General features: G+C 42.2%; 1 long non-coding RNA gene across 1 annotated transcript; it reads right to left on the reverse strand.

Annotated features, from left to right (window-relative positions):
• Nucleotides 1-17,274: 17,274 nt before the first annotated feature.
• LOC119733642 lies at nucleotides 17,275-19,680 on the reverse strand. The gene is made up of 3 exons (XR_005271953.1): nucleotides 19,654-19,680; nucleotides 18,299-18,445; nucleotides 17,275-18,010 (listed from the first exon to the last, which is right to left on the reverse strand). It is a non-coding gene; the product is annotated as an uncharacterized LOC119733642 (long non-coding RNA).
• Between the last annotated feature and the right edge of the window lie 2,869 nt (nucleotides 19,681-22,549).

Here is a 22,549-nt window from a genome sequence, read left to right on the forward strand (position 1 = left end):
ACTACCTCGGGTGTTATATGCATGAACCTTAGATGCTAAGGTAAAACAAGAATCAAAACAGGACGGGAGTAGATTATGCTCAAATTTATATATTAATTTTCTTAAATTAAGGTAATATAAGTCATTACATTGTAATATGTTTAATTTAGCAAATAATGGAGCAGAATGATCACGATAGCCAGCATTTGAAATTACACGAACTGCTCGCTTCTGTAAAGTAAGTAATTTGTTTACACTTAGATGGCAAAATGCCCCAGGTCGAGATTGAGTATTAAGTATGGTAAAACAAATGAATTATACAATGTTAATAAAATCTTACTCGGAAGATAATATTTCAAACGATCCATTATTCCAACGTTCGTTGATATTTTTTTCGCTACTTTATCAACATGATGTTTCTAAGTGAGATTTTCATCAATAGTTACACCCAGGAATTTAGTTATTTTAACCTGATTAGGCCTTGAGTTATTTAAATTCAGAGGAACGGATTGTGTGTACTTGTACTGACTGGCACAAAAATATCATATAATTTGACTTGACGACATTAATAGATAGTTTATTTGCGAGGAGCCATGTACATCATTATCTTTTCAAGTTCCATATTTAGGTTACTAATTGCTTCATCTACATTATCGTGAGTGTACAACAAACTTGTATCATCTGCAAATAAACAAAATGTTACAGTGTCTGAAGTATTACATATATCATTAATATAAAGAAGAAATAGTGGAGGACCCAATACGGAACCTTGAGGTACCCCACACGTACTAAATCGGCTAGTTGAAGTTACAGATTGAACCGATACATACTGGTTTCTGTTACACAGATAACTTTTCAGAAGGTCCAAAGCTGTTGGAGAAATTATTTTGATCAATTGCATTACATAATTTATTGACTACATATGATATCGCTAATTCAGTTGAACGATTTTGTCTAAATCCAAATTGAGACTCAGAAAGAATATTATTTTTAGTAATAAAAGATACTAATCGTTTATAAATAAGCTTTTCGAATAGTTTTGAAAATGTAGATAGGACTGATATGGGTCTATAGTTGGTAATGTTATGCTTACAACCTTTTTTATATATCGGTGTTACTTGGGCTATGTTTAGATCATCGGGAAAAACTCCAGCTGTCAAACACTTGTTAGAGATGTCAGACAAAGGCTTAGCTAAAGAATACCGTGCTTGTTTGATGACAGAAGAACTTAAACCATCAAATCCAGGGGCCTTCCCAGAAGGTATTTTGTTAAGATAATCAACATCCTCTTCCTTGGTAATTAATAGGTGTAAGAAACAGTGATTTTGGACATTTGTTGCTTAGAATGAATCAAAGGAAGTGTTACATAACGGGAGTTCACTGGAGAGGCTACTGCCGATGTTAACAAAGTAGTCGTTAAATGCTTCTGCAATTTTCTTGTCATTGTTAATTTCGTTACCATCCCGAGAGAAGTAAGATGTGCTTACATTTTGCATGCGCTTGTTAAGTAAGGAATTAATAACTTTCCAAGTACCCTTGATATTACCTTGCACTTCGCTAAATTGTGTGTATAAATGTTCTTTTTTGGCTAATTTAATTACAGAGTATAAACAGATTTATTAGTTGCAGTCGGTTCCTCGTAAATTTTCGGTACAAATGATTTTTTCGTCTGATAGAAATGTAAAACCATCAGATAACCATGGGAATTTACATTTATTGTATCGGCATTTAACATCTTGTAAAGGAAAGTTTTTATTATATAGTTGTTGGACATTTGATAGGAAATCATTATACATACGATGTATATCGTTAAATGATATTACGAAATCCCAATCAATCATATTTAGATCATAAATGAAGTTTTCAACATTTCTGGCATTAAAAGTACGTTTCTGGAATTTGTTGCTGGTTCGGGGACTTTCTTTGACACTGTTGGTTACTAAGAATACGGGGAGATGGTCTGTGACGTCAGTCATCAATACAACAGAGAAAAGATTCGAAATGTCATTGGTTAGAATGTTATCAATTAGAGTTGCACTATCGGCAGTGATCCTTGTTGGTTTGTCAATAGTTGGATAAAATGGTTGAGATAGAACAGTATTCATAAAGGTCTGCACACTGTTGTCAATATCATACTCAAGTAAGTTGATATTATAGTCACCCATTATATAACATGTTTTTATTTTCACTAGATATAAGTGACAAAACAGTACTAAAGCATTCTGTAAAGTTGTTGGTTAAAACACAGGGGGGTTTATAGACAGTTCCAATAATAACATTCGCTTTACCTGTATTTATAACTTCAATAAAACATGATTCAATATCAGAATTGTTAATTGATAAGTCGTTGCGAACTTTATATACCAAATCATCTTGTATAGTGCAACCCCACCACCCCTCTAGTCTTGTCTGCAGGTTCCCTCAATGACATAGTTTGGGATTTGTATTAGAGGGTTATGAATATCATTTAACCAGGTTTCCGATTTTCCAAAACCGCAAAATCCTTCCGTAGTAAGTTAATATACTGATTATTGCTTGATACGTTTTTTCGTAAAATACGAGCATTGAAATGTAATAATTTAATATCGGTGTTCGTAATGAAATGATCACTGAATTCATCCTGGTCGTAGTAATAGCAATTGTTGTCGGGAATATCAAAATTTGTATCTGGATCTATATCAGAAGTCATTAAATAGGGTATGTTTATTGGTTAATTAATAAAAATAAAATCAAAACATATCAAGCACGAAATAGAACCCACCAGAATAAACAGGATAAACTTGTGATGTCGGCTTGTCTCACACTGAGGCACAAATACACACACATAAAAACAAAAAACAAAGGACATGAATAGAGCAGTGAAGATTAAATGTAAGTGTACATTGTGATGCATCGTTGACTTCAGGCGTCTCCCTCAAGACGGAATGATCTGAACGGGCCATCTTGGATCTTGTACCTGATCATGGCTGGTACTGACCAAGGAATGTACGCAAAGTGGACCCGCTCCTCTCTTTGAATGCGTCGCAGGTGCATTTCCCTCAGCTGCTTGCGTTGGGCCCTGACTTTGGGTGTGACGTCGTCCGTTATGAAGATGTTGTTGCCCTTGAACTTGTTGTTCTTCAGATGTTTTGCTGCATTCTTTAAGATGAATTGGCGATCGCTGTATCGAAGAAGCTGGCAGTGAATTGGTCTTGGGCGTGGTGAGCTGAGTGCTGCAGCTGAGCCTGTACCGGGTGGTGGACCCGTGCGATGTGCCCGGTCGATCTCGATCTCGTCGGCACCCTGGAGCTTCAGATGACTGGCCAAGAGCTCATGGACGAAGCCCTCGCACGATTCCGATCCGGCCTCAGATCTCTCAGGAATGCCTTGGATGACAACGTTGTTACGGCGACTTCGATTGTGGATGTCATCAATCTCGTCTTCTAGGTTCCTGATGATCCGCAGGTTGTACTCGGTTTTTGTGTTGATCAGTTTTTTGATGGCGTCATGACTTTCTGGACAAACGTTACAGATGATTTGAGTTCAGCGATGTCTGTGGCATTTGAAGACACCTTCTGGTGGGTCGGTTAGTGCTTAAGCTCTAGGGAGCTCAGTCGTGATTCGATGTTAGTGATTGACGCCAGAACCTTGTCAAGCTTGTCGTCAGTGATCGATAGCTTGTCACTGCATACGCATGACGCAACATAGCCGCCATCTTGGTCGCTTTCATTCGGGCTCGGGAGATCTTTTTTTGAGCTGGGTTTTCGGCGTCTCCGAGATGCTTTAGTTGCTGGATCCTTGTCAGTCATGGTAAGATGTGTCTATCTAAAATGACTGTAAACAGAAGTGGCAATATTTCTTTCAAAATGACGCAAAATTTATGTTAAAAAAAAGAGAGCGGATAGTACACAACCTTACTCGTCACGCATTACTGAATGACACCATGCAAGAAGAAGTGCGTATCTCTCCAGACAAAGTACAGGCTACTTCTGAGCACATTCGAGCAGTTTTGGGTAAACGCAAGACATCCCTTCACGGGGTACAGTCATTAGTTGACTCACTGAAATTTCCTCTGCAGGGCGATTTCCCCTGGCCGAGATTTTTTGCGGCGTCTGATTGCACTCTCCCTTTGGCTAAACAGGCCTCATCATACTGTGCGCCTTTCTACAGGTGCTCGAGGTGATTTACTTATGTGGTTGGATTTGTTTTATCCATTACAATGGTTTTTCTGTGTTTGCTAAGAGGGAGTGGCGATCCAATGAGGCACTTGAGCTTTTTACTGATGCAGCAGGCAGCATTGGTTTTGGGGCTTATTTTCAGGGTAGGTGGATTCAAGGCCGTTGGCCAGATGACATCATTGCGCAACCCCCCTTCCATTGCATTTGTTTGGAGTTTTATCCAATCCTGGTTGTTGTGCTCTGTTGGGCCCAACTGTTTGCTGGTTGCAAGGTGCGTTTTCACACCAATAATGTTGCTGTTATGCAGATCATCAACAAGAAGTCCTCACCTTGTCCAAAAACCATGCAGCTTGTGCGGCCATTCGTATTACAGTGTTTCCGCTTCAATGTTTCAGTTAAAGCAGTACACGTACCAGGCCAGTTTAATGCGATTGCTGATGCTTTGTCCCGATTTCAGATGACCCGTTTTCGCAGAGCAGCTCCGGATGCAGAATTGATTATGACTCCCAATGCTGGTTCTTCCTCAGGTGTACTAGATGTTGAGGTCGATCGTCTGCTAGCCGCCGCCATTGCATCAAACTCGCACAAGACTTATGAAGCGGCCTTCGGTAGCTGAAGTTTGCCGCTTTATGCATGGTTGACTTTGCGCCACTTGGCTCCCGCTACAATTGCCACTTACATTGCGGGCATCAGCTATTTTCATAAAATTGGGGGTCACTCGGACCCAAACAGGGATTTTTCGGTAACAAAATTGATTGAGGGCTCTCGCCGGGAAAATCATTCTCGGGACAGCCGGCTTCCAATTTCATTGCCAATTTTGTGCGTCCAGCTATGAGACCACCATGTTTAACGCTGTCTTCTTGAGTGCCTTTTTTGGTTTTATGCGCATAGGCGAGTTTGCTGCTTTTTCTCGACGACATGTTCAAAAGTCAGTTTTGTCTTACATTCATAAATACCTCAGACAGTTTAGCTATTCCTATTGGTCGAGAGCCCGTCACGTGGCCGGTATTAAACGGATGATAAAGACATGGCTAGCTGGTCTTAAACACTTTTCCAGTGTCACAATAAAATGTGGACTCCTAAAAATCCAGTGCCTCTTACCATTTCATTGGTTGAACGTTCACAATCCTCACGTAGGCATGCGCAACACTACAAGCGAGTCAGAATTTTATAGTTCTAAATTCAAAACGCAACGCCCCAGGTGCGCTCTGCGTGACATCGCGCAGAACATGTTACGCGCGCGTCAATCTTCATAAAAGGGTTGTTTACATCTTACTCGCCAGCTGAACACTCCATTATTTTGCTAGAGGGATGTTTCAGAAAGCATGAAGTGAACTTGTTGAACAAAATCGGGATTTTTTGAACGAATTATTTGAAATTTGTTTACGGATATGGTATTTATGAATGGGAATAAATATGTGCTCGGTCGGTATTTATCACTCGTTTAATGCCGCTTAGAGTCTGGGTGCTGATAATTACCTTCGCCTCCGGCTCGGGTAATTATCAGCACCCAGACTCTAAGCGGTATTAAACGAGTGATAAAAACCTCCGGAGCACACATTTATTCCCTTAGTAATGTTCAGTTTTGCTCCTCAGATTCTGTCCTTACATCTGTGGTCATTGTCTTTCGGCATGCCAAGAATAATCAGCGTGGCCCTCCCCAATCCATCCGCTTGGTGCCGTCCCGTAATACGGCTCTTTGTCCAGTACGTGCGCTGTGGGAATTTTCAACATTGCTGTTACGGTCCAGTAATTAATAAAACATTCATTAATAAAACATAAACTTCCCTGCAGACCAGGGAAGACACATCCAATTTATAACGTCTTTCCTTTTCGTGTTTTTTTTAGAAATAAACCTTCAGAACATAGTTGCCGTGTCCTCTTCCCAATTATTGACCCCGACAAGCTAGGGTCACTGGAGTCCTTGACATCTAGAGGGTAAGGACTGCAAATCGGACTTGCCATCTCCACTTCCTGACGATCGTCAGCGGGTCTGATCCTGCTTGGACGTTCCGAGGCAGCTGATCCAGCGTCATATATTTGTAGCTCCAGCGAGCAGACGACTACATTGGATTGAGGGTCTGCCTACCTCCGGCCTGCCAATCGCCATCTCCCCGACTGTAAGGCCGTACTGGGAGCCATCGGCCCTGACAACACTGAACATTGCCCGAGGTCGCCTCAAAAATCAGCCCGCGGCTGTGCAAAACATCGCCTGTGGCCGTGCAGAACATTGATCGCTTGTGGCCGTGGAGAACATCGCTTGTTCCCGTGCTGAACATCGCCTGTGACCTCGTCCAGATCCGCGTCCGCCGAACATTAGGCAGTGGTGCTCGCTATTCGTATCCACTCCTATACTATTCCATACCTGTATACTATTCCATACCTGTGAAGCCGTCTTCATTTCTATCATCAAGCGTTGGCGATCAAGCTACAAGACAGCCAGTTCCATACAGACTTATCCCTGCCGTTGACAAGACGCCGTAAGTCTATTGTTCATGAAACAAGTTTTGACTGGTTCATTGATTTTCGATCCATTGGTTTCCAGGCCAAGTATAGTAATTGTATTTGATTTTTTCTTAAGTGCATCTGTCTTTGCATTCCAATCACTTAAGACTCCCCTCCCCTCGTTTAGTAAGTGCTACTGTGTATTTGTTATCATTGTGTTTGAAGTGCCAACTTGAATCGCCAATACACCTGTGTTGCCTTTCGCCTCATTAGATAAAGCACATTCTGTAGATACTTTGTAGTCTTATGCGTCTTATACACTGGTAGTTGTCAGTCAGACTAGGATGCATTACTTCTACTGATTATTTTGCCAGTCTGATTTGGTTATTTTCCGCTTTTCAAGAATTTATTGTTGATTTTGTTGGTAATCAGTTGCTTTGAATTTCCAGTATTGTTTCACAGGAGTAGTCGTTCCTACAAAACTGTTCCTTTGTTTCAAAGCATTTATTCTCTTTTTGACACTGTTTTTATTCGAATATTTTGATTGCTTTGCTCAGACCAATCGTTTCAAATTTTTTTCTCAACTTTGATTAAGTGATTGCCGTCTTTTGCATTATTTGCTGACTGGCATTTTCATTGTTGATTTCAGTGATACCATACCGTTGCATGACGTTACTTGTAAATTGTGTTTGGACTGATCTTGTTTGCATTTATTGGATAGCTCTTTCGGTATCAATTCGGTATTGCATTGATTTCTTGGTCGTATTTTTGTTTTGCTAATCACTTGCTCTTATCCGTTAACTTTGCTTTTATCCATTAACTTTGAAGTTATTTCCAGGTGATCGGTCTTAATTTGAACATTTGTTTTGTTTAAATCTTGCATTTACTTATTGTTGGTTAGTGTTATTGCTTTGTTTGAATCTTGCATTGACTAATTTTGGTTCATGTTATTGTTTTGTTGGTGCATTGTTTTCTCGTTCTTTTCTTGAATGTTGCTATTAGAAAGGTCACTTCTTCCATCTCGTCCACACTCCATCCAGCTCAGCCTCCGGTCCCTTACCAGATTTCTTGTTGCATTCTTGGGAGTCTTCATCATTCTACATCAAGCCATGTCTACAACCAGAAGGCGATCCTGTGACGAACGTCTCTTCCCAACACCCACTACAATCCGAACCAATCTGCCGAATAGAACACCACCTCTTCATCCTCCTTTACTGACTCATCAGAGACGAGAACCTAGGGAGCGAGGTGCTGCCCATGCTCCATCCACAGACGATGTACATGCTCCGCAAGCCCCGCCTACAGATGACCTGCCGAACTTCCCATCGCTTCCTGAGAAGTTTGTGGCTGATCTTAGAGATTTAGAACGCAGAATCACATCACTTCCTGAATGCAGCGGCAAGAGCAGCAGCGACCTCGACCATCTACTTCGTCAATTCCCAGACACCCTTTGAGGGCTCCGGACCTATTCAACTATATTCCACAGGACCGCCGGTCACTTGGTCAATTTCTTTGCCTTCCTATCTTCAATATTCAACCATTTTCAGGTATCTTGGAGGTGCTGCGAGGAAGCTTGTCCTAAACATCCCGCCAGAGCAACAACGCTTGATCTGACTTCATGCTATTGGCAAGTGGAAGTTGATGAAAAGGACAAGCCAAGACTGCCTACACAACACCTATGGGTCTCTTCGAATGCAACATGCAGGATGCCATTTGGACTCCAAAATGCGCCTGTGACTTTCCAGAGGCTGATGCAGACCTGCTTGGGCGACCAAAATTACTCTACCGTCTTAATTTATCTCGACGACGTCATCGTGTACTCAGCAACATTTGAAGAACACATCAAGTGTCTAGAGAAGATGTTTACCTGTCTTCGTCAACACGGACTTAAGTTCTTGCAGGACGAAGTCAAGAACCTTGGTCATGTTGTGTCTTCGCAGGGTATCTCAACTGATCCTGAGAAAGTTTCCCAAGTTAAAGACTGGCCCACTCCGACTAATCGCAAGGAACTTCTCAGATTTCTAGGGTTCACAGGGTATTACAGACGCTTCGTGAAGGGCTACTCTAACATCGCTGCCCCACTGTATAAACTGACATAAGGTGACCCAAAGCGCAAGAAGAAAGGAAAGCGGAAACAGTCAAGTCCAGCGCCCCCTTTCATCTGGAATGAAGAATGCCAGAAAGCATTCGACCTGCTGAAGCACCATCTGACGTCGCCACCAATACTGACTTATGCGGACTATTCCAACCCCTTCATCCTTCAGACAGATGCCTCGGGTGTTGGTCTTGGAGCGGTGTTGAGCCAAATGCAAAACGGCAAAGAACGTGTCATTGCTTACGCAAGTCGTGGACTCACGCCAGCTGAATCACGGTATCCCGCACATAAACTGGAATTACTGGCGCCCGATGTGGGGCTCGAACCCACGACCCTGGGATTAAGAAACAAACAAAAAAAAAAGCCAAGGAAGCGCTCATGAGATTGATCTTGGAGGACACCAGGAGCTACGACAAGATCAAGAAAGCAGTGCTTGACAGATACAACCTCACACCTGAAGAGTATAGAAGGAAATTCCGGGCTTCTCGAAAGGGTGACACAGAAACAAACAACGAGTGGATCATCCGCATGAAACGTAAGAGCAAACGCTGGTTCGAGTCTCAAAAAGTGGAAAGTTTCGAGAAACTCTCGCAGTTGATCATTGAAGAACAATTCCTCCGCAATGTCAACTCACAACTTGGTGTTTGGATCAAGGAGAGGACATTTGAAACACTTCAAGACATGTCAACTGCTGCTGATCGTTATGCCCTTGCACACCCAATACTCAGTCTCAACCATCATCAGCCAATTACTCACCCCATTTAGCACAACCATCTCCAGTAACTGACCAACCTCAGAGGAAGCGATGCTTCAAGTGTCACAGTGATCAACATCTACTCAAGTCATGTCCCAAGAAGGGAATAAACTTTGTCAATACCAACGCTTCTACATGAACATACCCCAGAAAATATTTCTACCATGGCACGGTAAACGGAAGACCAGCTGACATGTATAGAGACACAGATGCTACCGTTACAGTCATTCATCCCGATCTCATTCTTGATCATGAATTCATTGATGATGTGGAGGTAGCTCGTCTTGCTAATGGTATGGTGGATGAGGTGCCTAAAGCACGTGTGACTCTGCGCATTGATGGGAATTAGGTTGAATCTGATGTCGTGGTCATGCATTGCCCATGTGATGTCCTTCTGGGCAACAATATAGAAAAGCTTTGTGGTGCAGTTGTAACCAGAGCCGAGTCCAGACTCCGCCAACAGATGCAGGAAGAGGCAGACGATGAACAAGTTCTTCAACCCAAAGAATCAACCATCAAACCTGAAAATGACAAAACCAACACCTCAACCTCTGACAGTCGGCTTGATCCAAATGCCCCCGAGTGGTTTCCACCTGGAGAGGACAGCAAGCACCTAGACTTGTTTGAACTTGATCCGGCGAAACTACGACGGGAACAACGACAGGATGTTTCTCTCACCAAAGCTTGGGCAAACGTGTTACCGCAAGCAGATCTCCCAAATAATTCTTGTTGCTATTTTGAGAAGGATGGCCTCCTGTATCGCAAGTGGCAAGTTCATGGCCGCCCTGAGCTTACTCAACACCAGATTGTAGTCCCAGTCAAATTCCGTGAATCAGTCCTGAAATTGTCACATGAAGTGCCTCTCTCTGGTCACCTTGGGATTGAAAAGACGAAAACCCACATTCTCCGTCACTACTTTTGGCCAAATGTTATCCGAGATGTCAAGAACTGGTGTCGAAGTTGTGCCAATTCGTCGCGTTTTTTCCATACCGGCGAATATGCGTATTTTTTTCGAAATTGCGATTTTTGTGGTACTGATGGTTTCGTGACTCATCCTTTTTAATTCCATAATCTGACAGCTTAATTTAAAGTATTTTTTGAGATATGGACTCCGCCGATTGACGAAAAGGCTCAGAGTCAAAGTCCCTTCTTTTCGATACTGGCGAACCCGTATTCGCCCCTACGTAAAAAAATACTCTGCACTGGCCGTGTGTTTTATCATACCGACGAACCAATTTAAAAAAACTGGTAACCCTACATAAACCTCGTACACTTTTCGGACTAGCGACGGGTAACAGTTGCTGAACAACTAAATCAATTCCATTGCATACTATTGCATTGCCGTTATTTACATACATCGGTACGGTGTAGACCTAGGCCTGACAACGATCGTCTTGTCTTCAGTAAAAATGCAGCCTAGTAAAAGGTAAAGACAATGTATTGATTTTTAAGACCTGAGTTTCATTTATGCATAAATTTGTGTTTCAGTAGCTCAATTTTCAGTGTATTAGATCCCTGTGATTGCGTGTCTTAGGCCTGACCTAGACCTACCGTTAGACAATGTTAGATCTGTAAACATGTCATGGCGGTAGCTATGTACATGTACTGTATGATTATGTAGCGTTGCATGTATTATACAGCTCTATGTATTGTGTATGTAAGTGATGCTAGCGTTCACGTCATTGGAGTATGGCTCATGCAACATCAACAGCGTAAATTATTGAATAAATGCTCATGTACAAAAACATGCACTGAAAGAACAGCTACTCATCAACATGCTGTAACTGTGAGACATGTTTACATGGATGTACGTAGCAGTGCTATGGCCGAGTATAGCATTACTAGACTGAGTTTTATAATATTACTAGGCCTAGCTGGCATGAGCGTACTATAGGCCAAGGCTGTGTGCTGCGCTTGCGCGCCATGTTGATATGCATGAACTAAGTGCATGTATTTTATGCACAATGTTATCTTTCAATCTTACATTAGGGCAAGCACACATGTTATAAATGATAAGTTTAGTCATTTGAACAGGTGTTCGACATGCTGTATTTATGCTCTGTATACTTGATATGTATTTCGTGTGTTAGATTGGTTTACTATCTGAAATAGAGATTGTTATTTCCATCGTCAAACAGCACCGTTTGGATATTTATTTTTCACGATGCAATCTTCCTATTCAGGTACCCCCCCCCCCCTTCTCTCAAATGCCTATAGGAACGTTTGTGTTAAAATTGAATTGTATATCAACCAAAAGAATTTAGAGAACACTCTAAATTGATGTTATGCTCGTTTGCTATGATTTCACAGAATCACCTTTCCCGGACCAGAGACTGATGTTCTTGTCCAGTGGCAAGATGGGACAACAAACGTCGTGAAAGTAAAAGACATCAGATCAAACACCTACCGGACTCTTCGCAAAGGTGGCAACATCCTGATGTGGTGGACGCAGGAAAAAAGATGGTGGACGGGAAAAGTGGTTGATTATGAAGGTGGGGACAGTCAAGGCGCTCAGAGTGACAGTGACGATGCAGAAAATGTGCCGCTGTCAAGACTCTTCACCAGAAATACAGAACCAGCATTGCCTAACACCCAAGCAAACAAGTGTGAGACATTTACGTGTCAAGAAGATGTGTGGGCGGCATGCAACTCTTGCTTGTGCTTGTTTGTGCTTGCTTTTGAAGAGAACTCACCCTGCCATCTTCATAATCGTTTTGCTCTTCCAAATTAATCAAACAGTACAAAGCCAACCGAAACAGAGTTGAATCATGCCACCGGGGAAAAATCCTTTGACGAACATCTAAACTACGTCATTCATAACCTGGACGATGTACCACTTAATCAGCTCTTGAACACAACTGAACCATCTATCAGTGAAGAAGTGCCAGAAATATCAGCCTATGAGGAAATCCACATGACGGATGAGCCGATAGTTATTCCAGAGGAGCATCCCATACCCATGCCTGAATCAAGTGCATGTGGGTTGAAGGAAAAAGAAATCCACATGACTGTTGAACGGACAGTCACTCCTGAGGAACAGCCTCTACATATGCCTGACTCAAGTGCTTGTGGGACAGCCAACGAACGGGAAACCCCACAAACAGTACACTCACAGCCAGAAGATTATCTTGTTGAAGGCAGTCAACCAGAGGAGACAGACCCTGCCAAGCCAGTACAGAAACCACTGTCAACACACAAAACTGCAAAGAAGCGCCGAAATCTTGGTCTGCAGTACACAAGCATGACATCGGAAAAAAGACGTTCCTGCACGTCGAGGACTCAAACCAGGATGTAAAGGTGACTACTGCGGTATGATGGGCTTTAACTGCAAACATTTCTCTGCAACTCGTCGGAAAACAATTCAGGACGCATTTTTTGACACGGGGCATTTACACGAGCAAAGGACATTTATAGCAAGCCATGTTAAACATTCCTACCCTCTGAAACCCAATGGAAGTAGGAAAAAGAGAACACTCAAATATCATCTTCCTGATGAGAAGGGAACTCCGCAGAGGGTGTGTCGGATGTTGTTTCTTAATACTCTCGGGATAAGTGAGCGTCAAGTAAGAACATCTTTAAGTAAGATTAATACAGAAGGGGTTCTGCTAAGCGAGGCATGCCTAAATGCCGACGACAGAAAAAATGAAGTAGTCAAAGATTCAGAGCACACATAATGAGATTTCCTCGAACTGAATCACATTACTCTCGAAAAAAATAACCACCGCCAGTATTTAGCATCAGACTTAACTGTTAACAAGGTGTACCAGATGTACCAAGATGAAAACAATCAGCCAGTTTAATTTAGCCTATACTACAGTGTATTTATTTCAATGGATCTTAAATTCCATCGTCCTAAGAAAGACATGTGCAGTCTCTGCGATGCATATTATAAAGCGAACGCACAAGAAAAAGAGCAGCTTCAGGAAAAATATGAAGCGCATACAAAAGAGAAGACTAAAGTAAGAGAACTGAAGTCAGAACTTAAGGCAAAGTCTTTGACAAATAAAAAGCTGCGAGTGGCGACATTTGACATGCAGCAAGTAATTTTTTTGCCATAAAGCAATAATTCTGAGCTCTTTTTCAAAAGACGTTTGTCATGCTATAATTTTACTGTTTATGTTCTTGACAGCAGAGACTGTACATGTTATCTTTGGCATGAAGGGATTGCCTCCCGAGGATCCAACGAGATATCACATTTGTACGACTTTCTTGTAAAAGCTGATACAGATGGAATAGAAGAAATAGCACTCTTCTCGGATGGATGTTCAGGACAGAACAAGAACACACCAGTTGCAACAATGCTGCTAAATTTTTTTAACAATGCAAAAAATGTCAAGCAGATTACTCTGTATTATTTTGAAACAGCACATGGTCAAAGCGGGGCCGCATCATAAGTCCGACGCCTCATAGGTCCGACGCCTCATAAGTCCGAAATTTCGGACTTATGAGGCGTCGGACTTATGAGGCATAAAATTTATTTATTCCGCCTCATTGGTCCGACGCCTCATAAGTCCGACGCCTCATAAGTCCGACAACAGAAAAACGAGGCATTTAATTTGTCGGACTTACGAAGCATCGGAGCAATGAGGCGTCGGACCTATGAGGCGTCGGACTTATGAGGCGTCGGACCTATGAGGCGTCGGAGCAATGAGCCTTTATTTGGTTAGGGGATGCCATTCTGTCGGACCTATGAGGCTTCGGACCTATGAGGCGTCGGACTTATGAGCGTACCCCGTCAAAGTGAGGGTGACTCTGCCCACAGCACAATAGAACGGGCTTTTAAAAGAGCTGGCAATATCTACTTGCCATCCCAGTTAGCAACTGTTATGAGTTTGGCGAGGCAAACTCCGTCTCCCTATAGAATTGTTCAAGTTAATCATCAGGATATCCTAGATTGGAATACTAAAAGTTCGCCAGACGGAGGAAGGCGATCCAATCAATTGGAAAAAGCTCAAACAAATCAGAGTACAGCATAACAAGCATTATACGGTGTTGCTAAAAATATCCCACCTTGAAAGAGAGTTTGGCACCTTAAACCTTTGCGGTCAGAGACGTACGCCATGGGTGCTAGCCACTCAAGACCCCCGTAGAGCATATGATGCAGGTCCTTAAAGTATTGCAAGTGCAAAGTATGATGATCTGATGAGTCTTTGCACAGGTCAAACCCCAGTGATAAGACATTCAGAACACCAGCAGTTTTACAAAGAATTGCCACATCTCAAAAAAAAGTAGTCCCTATCAATGTTTTTGATCAGTGCTAGACTCGTCAGATCATCAGCTCATACTTTGCACTTCCTGACATGCTTCATTGGCGCTGGCCAAATTGTTTCCATGAAATTAAAACTTTTAGCTTTTGAGAAAGGTTTAATCACAAGGGAAACTGACTGTGTATCATAACAATTAAATATTTGGGCAAAGGGATGACTGAGGTGGGACTCGAGCCTGTCACTTGCAGACTGCCGCTCAAAAACTTCTAATTTCATTTACAATGTAACAGCAAGAACATGTATTTGTAGACAATTCTAAAGTTTTAACAAAGCAGAAGTACCCTTTAAAGTTTTGATTGTCCAGATTTGTGTAAAAAACTACATGGTCTTAATAAGGTATGAGACAAGATTTGTTGCATGAAAAATCGATTTGAAGTTCCATAAATATTTCATAAATTGAATACAAAATGTAAAGATGTTAAGCCTTTGAAAAAAAAGGCAATATTCTAATGATGTAAAATACACTCATTTCAGCTTTGCAAAACTCAATGAATTTAAATTACAACACTTTGTTATTGCCACAAGTGTTAAAATTATTTAAGACTTTCATGAACCACTCTACAAAATACTTTGATGCCCCTCTGCAAATCTAGATAAAATATGCAATTTTTGATGTTTGATAAACAAGGACAAACGCATATTGGCATATTGTGTCTTACACAGTACAGCCCAAAAAGCACATAAGGAAACTAAACTAGAAATGAACAACATTTTTCAAACCTAACTTTTACACAAATGTTATTGAAATGAATGAAATAAACATACAGCACAAATTTGAATCGAATTAACTTGCTCAAGTGTTTTATTTTAAGTGTTTGAACCTCTTGCAAGGACTGGTTTTCAATATCGCTTCTTCATATAGGCCTAGACTCTTGTTTTGTCGCCGTACTCGCCCACGCCAACTCACCAAACTCAGTTTAATATATTATAGTAGAAAGTGGTAATGAAATTGGCAAATTGATGCTTAATTGCGTCAAAACAGCCAGAAAATGTGATTACTACTCATTTGCCTTTGTTTGCGTGCATTGCGTACTGGTTCGTCAATATGGTTCGTCAATATGTCAACGCAGTGTGACATGGCGCGGCATTTTTTTTCATACTGACGATTAAGGCACATAAAGTGAAGAATAACTATTTGGTTCCGATTTCTGTGTTTTCCATAATGACGAACGCGTTTGAAAAGCTCTAAATGAAATATTACAACTCCTAAAACTCAAATAACACGAAAACATCAAATTCAACATTTCCAAGGTCCGTATGGGTCTTTATGTTTGATTCCACTGGAACCTAGGGTTCTGTAACTAATGCACAAAAGCAGTTCAGCTTCAAACCCGCTTTACTCGAAACGCGCTGTGTTACCTGTTCGCCAGTATGGAAAAAACGCGACGAATTGCAAAAAAATTGCAAGGCGGTTAACATCAGAACGAGCCTAATTATTGACAACGCCAACGATAGGTGAACCATTTTATCGTGTGGGAATAGACATTGTGGGACCCCTCAACCTAAGCAATAGAAGAAATCGATTTGTACTCGTTATTGTCGACCATGCTACACGTTTCCCTGAAGCGATACCAATACCAGACATGAAGGCGACAACAATTGCGAAGGTCATGGTCGAATTTGTCTGCAAAGTTGGACTTCCTCATGAAATATTCACATATCAGGGATCTAACTTCATGAGTGAAGTGATGCGAGAGGTGTATCAACTGCTTAGTGTAAAGCACATCGTGACGTCAGTTTACCATCCACAAACAAATGCCATCGTGGAGCGCTTCAATGGAACTTTGAAGGCCGTTCTCCGTCGACTTTGCGCTGATACTAACGCAAAAGACTGGGATGATTATATTCCGTTTGTCTGTTTTGCCTACCGTGACAGTCCCCATGAACACCTGGGCTTAAGTCCTTTCGAGTTGCTGTACGGGCATGAAGTCAAAGGGCCACTTACCGGAAGATGACTAATCAGCCTGAGAACCAAAAAGAGTGTAGTTGAATACGTGTTGGATCTCGCTGACAAAATGAGCCGTATCATGGAGATGAAACAGGAAGAAGATGAGGCGGCAAAATCCAAGACCAAACATTGGTATGACCGAAAAGCTCGTGACGTTGTGTACATCGAGGGGGATCAGGTACTTGTGTTGCTTCCTACGTCTGCGAACAAGCTACTCGCTGACTGGCAAGGCCCTTACAAAATCACAAAGCACCTGGGGAAGGTTACGTATCAAGTCGACACTGGACGCGTGAGAAAAGGATTTCGTAGCTACACTCTTAAAAATACGTGGTTAAAAAGTAACCACGTCGTGGTCATTTTTAACCACGTTCCCGTCGTCAAATATGCACCGACGACATCCGTGGTCAAAACGACCCCACCTGACGTGGTCAGTATAAATAACCACGTATTTTGGTCGATATTTGACCCCATTGTGGTCATATTTTTAACCCAATTCCGTGGTCAATTTAACCCCATTGCCGTGGTCAGCCATTTTGACCAATTTCCGTGGTTAAAATTTCGCAACCCGATTTCGTGTTCAAAATTTAAAAAAATAAATAAAATTCATGGACTAAAAATTCAACAAGTAATCCTGAAATGGTGCACTTAAAATGAAACACCTAAAATTCAACGAAGGGAAACTTAGACATAAGAAAGAATGCTTTTAGAGTGCTTTATCTTCAATACACATTTTTCTTTAATAAATTCCGAATATCCTTAAACATTTGTTAACTTTTTTTAAAATGAATGCAGTTGACTCTCTTACTAGTCTTAGTACAAACAATTCTTTCATTTTTTTAGAGACATATGAGCACCAAATGTTACAAGTACAATTTAACAGCACACAGATGTTTTTTCATTAATAAATTGATGGTGTGAACAGTTTGTTTCACAAGTCTATTATATAGCTGATTATTTTAACCAACTTGCACAGGATACAGCATTCAGGTACATATACATGTATGTATTGTAATCATTGAAAATGAACTGTCAGGTTGTACATGTAGCTGCAATTATTTAATGATTGTGGTACATTTTCAGTACATTTTAAAAATGTCAAGTATGCAAAAGCTAACACTTGTGTCACCTAATCCATATAATCAAAGATATTGTCAGGATTAAACAAAAAATTGGTTTTCAGTCAATAAATAGAATTTCTTTAAGTATTTTCTGCTTAATTTAAAAAAAAATGAAACAAAATTTGTGAGGTCTATTTTGCAGTAGAGAGTTTGGTTTGAACTGACTGAACACTGTAGGACCCGTCTATCCTTGGTTGGCATCCTCGTGTTGAAGGTTGTCACTGACATTCACTCACTGTTTGGATACCTAAAGTTAAAAAAAAAAAAAAGGGGGGAATTTAACAAATACTTCTGGAAGTAAATTTAATGTTTTTGTTGCATCAGTTTGAAATTTGAGTTGCATGACTGATAGACAAAATACTTTCACTCAGTAATTCACTTTTTTAATCTAAAAATTACATGTGCATTGTAAACATGTGTGTACATTTAATTTTCATGTTTGTGATACAAAATTACTTAATTGATGTTCTGAATGTATCCACAGTCGTAAGACTAATTCGAAAACCTCATTGTTGTACACATGAAGAATAATTACCTTAAATTTAGTAGCATTAACACAAGCTGAACAGCATGCAATAACCAGCATGACAGCTGGCCCTCTACAGGTTGTCTTCTTGATGTTGGACGCATCTATCAGTCAATCATCCAGATCATTGCAGGAATGGTCACCAGTCAGCCAGGGCTGAAAATAAAAACAAACACAGTTTGTTTTTGTCAAAAATGTTATTCTTGGGACATTGGAAGACCATTTCACTGACTAAAATTACACATAAGCCTAGCCTGCATGTCCATTACTCGCGTCCATTACTCGCGTACGAGCTGGCTCGCGTACGAGCTGGCTCGCGTACGAGCTGGCTCGCGTACGAGCTGGCTCGCGTACGAGCTGGCTCGCGTACGAGCTGGCTCGCGTACGAGCTGGCTCGCGTACGAGCTGGCTCGCGTACGAGCTGGCTCGCGTACGAGCTGGCTCGCGTACGAGCTGGCTCGCGTACGAGCTGGCTCGCGTACGAGCTGGCTCGCGTACGAGCTGGCTCGCGTACGAGCTGGCTCGCGTACGAGCTGGCTCGCGTACGAGCTGGCTCGCGTACGAGCTGGCTCGCGTACGAGCTGGCTCGCGTACGAGCTGGCTCGCGTACGAGCTGGCTCGCGTACGAGCTGGCTCGCGTACGAGCTGGCTCGCGTACGAGCTGGCTCGCGTACGAGCTGGCTCGCGTACGAGCTGGCTCGCGTACGAGCTGGCTCGCGTACGAGCTGGCTCGCGTACGAGCTGGCTCGCGTACGAGCTGGCTCGCGTACGAGCTGGCTCGCGTACGAGCTGGCTCGCGTACGAGCTGGCTCGCGTACGAGCTGGCTCGCGTACGAGCTGGCTCGCGTACGAGCTGGCTCGCGTACGAGCTGGCTCGCGTACGAGCTGGCTCGCGTACGAGCTGGCTCGCGTACGAGCTGGCTCGCGTACGAGCTGGCTCGCGTACGAGCTGGCTCGCGTACGTCAGGTCTGTGGCCAAGTAGGCTACGATGACAGTTCTTACACTTGAATTTACAACAAATTTCGGTAAACGAGGCACCCAAAATGGAATAATTTGCCCGCTGATAACGTAAGTTCAACTGTCAATGCGGAGGCACATTATGCATGATGGTAACGTACGTTAAATCAATGACGAGCTAGGCCTATGTCATGTAGGCCTATGTCATGTATGTTAAATCGCTGTTGACATGGTTGACCATGATCATGAACATAGGCCTAGCCTACCCGCAGCAGCACAGAAGCGGAACTTTAAACGAATATATTTCACTTTTTCCGGCGGTACATTAAAGACCTTAACGGCTCAGGCGTTTTTACTCAATGAAAAGTATTGTATTACTTCGAAATAAATATAAAAACTGACTTACATTGTTTGAAAAAGCTGATTCTGATCCGCGAAACATCGGCACATCGAGCAACAAAGATGGCGGACAATGAAGTGGAAACTTTCGCGCCGCGCACGGTGCGCATGCGTGAGTATATGCTTTTTGACCACGGTTATATAACCCCGTTTACCGTGGTTATTTCGGGGTTACTACATTGACCAAGTGGATGTCAAAATTTTGGCAAACTAACCACGGCCGTGGTCAAATAAATTTGACCACGGAAAAAATAACCACGTATTTTTAAGAGTGTACCATGTCAATCTCCTTCGAAAATGGAAGTCTTGAGACCCCCAAGAAGGTGTAAACATGTGTTTTCCTGACAGCGCTAATGGAAGGAGTGATAAAGATGTCTGGCAAGAAGACAGTGTTCATCAACACTGAGCTCGAGGCTGATAACCAAAACCAGTGTCAAAGTCTCCTGAAATCACATCATGCAGTATTTTCTCACAACCCGGGTTTAACCCACATCACAGAATTTGACATTAGGCTGACAGACAACACGCCTATCACCCAGAAGTGCTACACCGTTCCACACACCCAAAGACAATCTATGAGGAATGAACTGGAATCACTACTCCAATATTGAACATTATCGAAAAGGCATGTAGTCCATGGGCAAGCCCTACAATGTTTGTCCCAAAAAAAGGTGGTAAACTGAGACTAGTGCAAGACTATCGCACGTTGAACAGCGTGACAGAACTTGATGCATACCCAATGCCACTGATCGAGACGATTGTGGATAAGGTTGGACAATCACGAGTAATTTCGACACTTGACTTGACAAAGGGAAATTACCAGATTCCGATTAAGAAGGATGTCAGGCCAAAAAGTGCATTTGTCACGCCCTTCGGACACTTTCAATTCACGAGAATGGCATTCGGTTTCAAAAATGCTCCCGCTTGCTACCAACGAATGATGGACACTGTACTGGATGGTGTCAAGGGAGCTCAAGCCTTTCTCGATGATGTGATCATCTGCAGTGACACATGGGATGAACATTTGGACAGACTGGGTGAAGTGCTAGATAGGCTTCAGAAAGCAGGGTTGACTGCAAACCATCAAAGTGTCGAATTGCAACAACACAAACTGAGTATTTGGCAAGCTTGTGGGACAGGGTGAAGTGAGTCCCCTGACTGATAAGGTTGATGCTGTTCGCCAGTTTTCTAGGCCGAAAACAAAGAAACAAGTGAGGCGATTTCTGGGAGGCTTTTCAATGAAGGCCGCACCCCTGACTGACCTGCTGAAAAAGACAAAACCTAACCAAATCATCTAGACAACAGACTGTGAACAGGCATTTCAAACCCTAAAATCTGATCTGACCAAGTCGCCCGTACTCCGCATAGCCAACCACTTCCTGCCATTCCTGGTTCAAACGGATGCGTCAGAGAAGGCCGTTGGAGCCGTATTGAGCCAAATCCACTGTGGAAAAGAACACCCGATTGCATTCCGATAAAAAAACTGACAGAAACACAACATAGATGGTCTACAGTGGAGCGTGAACTGTATGCAATCATATTTGCAATTGAACAATTCAAGTACTATCTGTACGGTACACATTTCAATGTCCAGTCTGACCACAAACCACTTACCTGGCTGCAAACCATGAAAAATCAAAACAGCAGATTGATGAGATGGTCAAGCTGCTACAGCAATACCAGTTTACAGTTCAGCATCATAGTGGTAAAACTAGTGCAAACTGTGACTTTGTGAGCAGACCGTTTGATGAATGAGTTTTGACAAAATTTGTACTGAATGTGCAAGTAGTTACCAGTCTTGGAGGTTCATGATTGTATCTGAAATATAATTTGATGAAATTGTATTTCATGATGAAAAGATTTCAAATATGTGACAAATATTAATGTTTTCATGTAAAATTACCTTAATTACATTGGATATTGACTAAATTGTTTTTAAGTGAACTGACTAATAGGATAGACATTGCCTTTTCAAAACATTATTTATGTTTATGCTCAGTTTGTCGCTAATAATAACTCAATGGGGAGGGGAGTAATGTTACGGTTCAGTAATTAATACAAGCCACATTATGTAACAAACCATTCTACCATGAGACTGTGCATGCAACACCGCACTATACCAATAAAATCAATTCGAAACCAAAGACGAAACGAGCAACATCGTGTTATTTCATCTTGTCAAAACCAGGCCGTAATAATTGCGCCCACAAGGTGCCATCCCTTTTTTTCTGTCACTATGATAGTTCCCCACTTACACAATACCAATTTAATGCAGTGTTACAGAAGGCACATACTTTTGCTGGGCTTTCGGATCAGGGCGTTCGGGGGCATTCTTTTCGTATCGGGGCAGCGTCCTCGTCCTCTAAATAAGGGATATCTGAGGTTGACATTCGGGACATGGGGCGTTGGAGTTCGGATGCGTTTAAATCATATTCCAGTTTGCCATTTGATAGCAGCCTCACCTGTTACTTTACAGTCTCATGGTAGTGCATGAATTGCAGGGTGCGCCGGTTAGGAAAACAGGCCCTCCCCCCAACAAATTATGGCTTTGTGGCTTAGTATTCTCCATATACTTCCTGCTAGAATTAGTCTTGCATTCCTTCGCATTTTATAAAGATGCTGTGTGGATAATTGGAGAGTCGCTCATCCGCCGGGCACAACAGCAGCTTGATCTCCTTGTTCGGGTTACTTGGCGAGGAAAAGGTGGTGCAGGGAAACTGATTTTCCTTCCATGCTGGACGACCTCAGTCGTACCCAGCCCCCACCGGCGTTGTTAATCATTCACTTTGGCACTAATAATTTAGTGGATATTGATTGAGTATGGCCTCCGGCAAAAGATCTCTGTTCTTTTACGATACTATGCCGCTTTCTTCCCTAATACATGCGTCACACCATGGGTATGT

This window comes from Patiria miniata, unplaced genomic scaffold (genome assembly GCF_015706575.1).
Source record: "Patiria miniata isolate m_02_andy unplaced genomic scaffold, ASM1570657v1 HiC_scaffold_26, whole genome shotgun sequence".
In the NCBI taxonomy this organism is placed as follows: domain Eukaryota; kingdom Metazoa; phylum Echinodermata; class Asteroidea; order Valvatida; family Asterinidae; genus Patiria; species Patiria miniata.